The sequence below is a fragment of the Solea senegalensis genome, linkage group LG14 (genome assembly GCF_019176455.1).
Source record: "Solea senegalensis isolate Sse05_10M linkage group LG14, IFAPA_SoseM_1, whole genome shotgun sequence".
Taxonomy (NCBI): Eukaryota; Metazoa; Chordata; class Actinopteri; order Pleuronectiformes; family Soleidae; genus Solea; species Solea senegalensis.
In genome coordinates this window covers 22,481,273-22,486,456 of record NC_058034.1, presented here as the reverse complement: position 1 = coordinate 22,486,456, position 5,184 = coordinate 22,481,273, and positions in this window count along the sequence as shown.

Genomic DNA, 5,184 nt, shown 5'->3' with positions numbered 1-5,184 from the left:
GAAAGACGTGAACATATTAAAATAATCTTGCCTTCGGCCACCGAGACAAGGCACTGGTGAGAAGCTCCTCAAAGTCCACTGCAGCCTGATCCAATGTCCCCTTAGTCAAGTTGTTGCTGGGCGCAAGAACACAAACAAGGTCAGGTGTCCTGGGAAGGACTGCACTCACCATCTCAGTCCTCAGGTCCTTGGCGTCAGCGCCTGGCGTTGACATGAGACCAAAAGAAAGCTGCTTGTGCGAAATCTTCACATGGCCATCAACAATGGCGCGCAGGTGGGAATCACCGACAAAAAGAACAAACTATAACAATAGAAAAGATTTATTTAAGAACATTAATAACTACGCCTCACATAAATAATTATGTTTGTAAATTCAAAATCAATACCTTCTTGTCAGGTGACTCGGCTGGGATGATCATCTTGTGACTCCTGCCAGTCAGGGGTGAAACTGGCCAGGTGCTCACACGGTGGCGACGACCAGTACCACGACCTAGTTAAAAAGACAAAACATTAAAATAGAAGAACACATCACCCAAATACATTGTGCACGTACAAAATACATTAAAGACACTGAGCATGACTGCATGCACTCTCCAAAGAATTTAAAGAAAACAGGTGAACACATACGTGAGGGACCACGTGTTGGTGGTGGGAAGCAAGTGGTGGAGACCAGAGGCGCAGATGCCACCACTGCTGCCAGGCGTTCCTCCATGCTCTTCTTGGTCGCGATGGAACGGTTGTGCTTCTTCAGGCGAGGCATCTTCACCTAACCTATAGAAATTCAAAAACTCACACAGAAACAGTAAAATATATACCAGAAATCAGTTGTATTAAATGAACGAAATAATTTAAACCAATTCCTGTTCCTCTGTAACTTTGTGACGTCCCTGGAAATTCAATCCACTGTAAAAAAAAAAACAAAAAAACACATACAATTGTAAAAAGCACAATTACAACATCACTCCCTTTACTCCCTTTTGTGAGATTCCCATACAAGCACTCAAACACACAGTTACAGACTGTTACACTTCCAGCATGTTGTTATTGTTCCTCATAATATGATCATAAATGTGTTGGATTACTATATCGACTGTACTTTAATAATAATTTATGGTTATAAAGCTTAGTATAAATATAGGACTTAATAACAATTACTTTTAACTGGCTACTGCCTAGGTGCAGTACCCAGAGTGAGTGTTTCCAGGGATTTGCAGTGTTTGCAGGTCAATTGCTAAGCTGTTAAGGTCCTTAAGCATAATTGGTCAAGGTAAAGGGAACAATGACAAAGCTGATGTGCTTTAATAATGTGCGAATGACGCAGCTTTGTCTATGAAGCATTGACTGTGATGCTAATAATTTGGTAACTCCCTGAACACATCATCCTCATTCAATTCAAGAAGCGGAACCTATATCTACACACACCATTTAAAAGTAGACAAGCTTTGTCTACTTTTGAGGCAATTCCCAACACTTACCTGACACCCCCCCCCTCCAAACACAGTCAGTACAGTTTTGCGAAATTCTCACACAAACAATCAAACAACCACAGTCCCACACCTTGTACACGTTCTTATTGTTCCTAATAATATGATCATGAATCTGCTGGTTTACTGTACCAACTGTACTTACTAATTTACAGCCATAATATACTATTTTTAATAAACTTAGTATAAATTTAGGACTAAACAACAGTTACAGCCAGAGTGAGTGTTTTCACACATACTGGTGGTATACAGTAATATGTTGTTTTGATTACTGGTCGTTGTGTTCACCCTGATCCACAAACACCACAGCACTGGCAGAACTTCATGTTTCCAGGACAACTAACCCGGAAAAAACGCACGTGACATCATGATTACATGACCACCCATTGTCAAAATAAGTTTCAGACGTAATGCTACGCCTTAAAAACAGATTGTCACCCACAAGATCCTCGCTCGTGGGCTATAGAAAAGTCTACAGCTGTGGAATGGAATAACTAGTTCTTCTGGTGTGTGACTGTGGTGGACTCAAATGAAACTTGGGCATGATGGGTAACATCACTGCCCCTGCCCAAGGGCTATGCTCTATGCAGAGCATAAAATACATCCATGCGACACCGCAAAAATATTGTTCAAACATAAAAACTGAAACAAAAACCGACAAAAACACACATCCCACAAACTGTATCTGTGATACAAATAATGAGACTTATTGAAATTACTCCCGTCTGCTTTGAACCGTGTATAAAGACAAACAGCATCTAACATGTTAACAATTTGTACAGCCATGCTAGATGCAAACAAAGACATGGTCACCAGAAAGCAAAAACAGTGATTACATTCTTTTAAATTAATCTGTTCATTGGCATCGTTCTCTCTGGCCATGTAAACAAAGAGCTATGTGAACTGATATGCCAACAGCACTTACCTAAAATTATCCGCTGGTTCTGCTGATGAAGTCCAGTACACACAAAGAAGAAAGACCTTTTCGTGTTGAAGAGACTTTGAAAAAGATGAAATTCGCTCAAGTGCAGTCCACTGAAAGCCAAGGCCAAGTAGAACCACGTGCTGTGTAGAAACTACGCAACTGAAGGGAACTGTCCTGACAGAGCTGAGTTTTACCAGACAGACGTGGTAATAGACCAATCACAGACGAAGAGAAGTTAGGGGAAAAGAGGCGTGGTTTAAAATGCACCAATCAAAAACTGGTTATAAGAATTGAACACAAGTGTAAGTCATTTCCAGTCTGTAGCATTTATTGTCATGACTTTTTTTCCTCCAAATGTGAAAATAAGAAAATCATTTTCCAATTCCTTTACTTTAACATGGTTTTCATTTGTGACCGGCCAAAACAAAACCAGCAACTACTTGATGATCAGACTCCTATGGTTATCTATAAAACAAAACAAACTATACTCATTCTCACTTCATTGCTTAATATTTGTATATTGTTTCCATTTCCAGATTGTCTACTTGATTATTGTATTATTTTATTTAATATTTTATTTCATTCCATCTCATTGCCTATTTACCTGTTTATTTATATCCTTATCTTATGCCTTGTTTCCACTGCTGTATAACTATTTTTCTTTGCATGGAGCATTTAGACGACAAAAAAATTTCACCCAAGGAAAATAAAGTGTTCTGATTCTGATTGGCCCACAAAAAGTTGGGGTTTTTTCATTCTGGACACTGTATTTAATAGTCCACTGTGCGTTTCGAAACATTATAACTACATTATTATTAGCAAGCTCAGTATTGTTGTTTTAAAACAATGTTACACACATTGAAACTTGTGTTCAGTCAGAACACTGCATTACAACCTGTAACAGGAGCATGTGAGCATCTGCTGTTCATATGAATAACAAACCAACCTGATGTGCAGGGCGGCTCACAGGTAAAGGGAACAATGGCAAAGCTGATGTGCTTGAATAATGTGTGAAAAACACAGCTTTGTATATAAAGCATTGACTATGATGCTAATGATTCAGAAACTCTCTGAACACATCATCCTCAATCAGCTCATTCAGCAACAGACTGAACCAGCACACCAACAATGACACACTTTAATGTATTTTTTATGATATTAGAAATGTGTATCTATATTTGATCCTTCTAACTATGATTATACTACATATCTTGTTTCCCATTTTTATGACAAATATACTCATGTTTTATTTCACTTTAGTTTTTTCTCTGAAAATCCTCTGGGGTCTCTTCATAGAACCATTGGGATCCCAAGACCATCAGGACAAACAAGGTTAGGTGAAGGGTGCCAATGGTGAGGGGTTAAGATTGTGTGTTGTAGGCGTTGGTGGCAGATATTGACGCCTTCAGAACAAAGGTAGGGGGATGACATCTTTGAAATAGTCAAATGTGACTCGCGTAGCGACGTGGACGCACGGACACTCGCGAGCCCTCAAGCTCGAACCCGTTCATTACCGCTTGTTAGGGTTCGAGCAACTTGGTTGCAAGAACCCTATTGAAACTGTGAAGATTATTCTTATTATTATTATTATTATTCCTCTAAATGAATCGCCTTTTTGAGGCCTTTCCCATACACGAAAACTCACCAATTTTTGCGAGGGCATCAAACCTGGTGTAAATTTACGTCTGATAGTAGTTCGGGGACACTGCGTTCAAAATTGAAAGTGGGCGGGGCTTACGAAAATGAAAAACAGCTTTCATCAGGCCGATTTTTCTCGTGTTTCACGTACATGCACAAAAATTGGTACACGTGTTAAGCATGTCAGGACGGTCCAAAAAGTCCGTGCTAGCGCCGCTGTAAGTCCTACAGGAAGGCCGCCATCTTGGGTTGAACAGCCATTTTTGGCCTATTTTGGCCATTTTGCAGCAATGGTATGTGAACTAACTTGTCCTAGAGCTTACATGGGATCCTGTTCAAACTTGGTGAGGTCACTGTGGACAAGTTGGGGATCTAACGATGCTTATGGTTAGTTGAAATGTCGCATGGTGTACGAGAAACGGGCCGGCAAAGTTGGCGAAAATTTGTAATTTCTCGCTACACGCAACGAAACTCTTATAACTTTGTGATGGAAGGTCCGATCGTAACCAAACTTGTGGCGATCGATGATGGGCCCTTGCTGAAGATGGCTATGCAAAAACTGTCAAGGTTGTAAACATCGCCTCCTGGTGGTGGCAGAAAATCTAAAAAAAAAAGTTACTTTTACAATTTCGGGAATAACTTTTACAGAGATTATCGTATCAAACTCAAAATTGGTAAAAATCACCCTAAACACAAGGTAGACTATGCGTGCTCAATATGATGGCGTCGAGTTACATGATGTTGCCATGGTAATGATGCAAAGTCGGATTTTTGCGACAAAAAAACAAACTGCTACAACTTCGCGAATCCTAGTCCAATCTGAACCAAACTTGCTAGGATTTATGATAGTCCGGCCCTGAAGACGTCTATATGATAATATTCACTTTCAAAAACAGCACCCCCTGGTGACGGAGACAATATGACCTCTGGTATTTGAATGAATAAATCCGAGAGTTCTTGTGCGATCACCTTTAAACTCGTTCAGGTCACTGTGAACCAGTTGAGGAACTTAAGTTATCAAAAGTTTTTTAAAATGTCTCATGGTGTACGAGATAGGGGGCGCCAAAGTGGGTGTAAATTCATATTTTTCACAACAAAAAGCGAAACTCTTATAACTTTGCGATGGAAGATCCAATC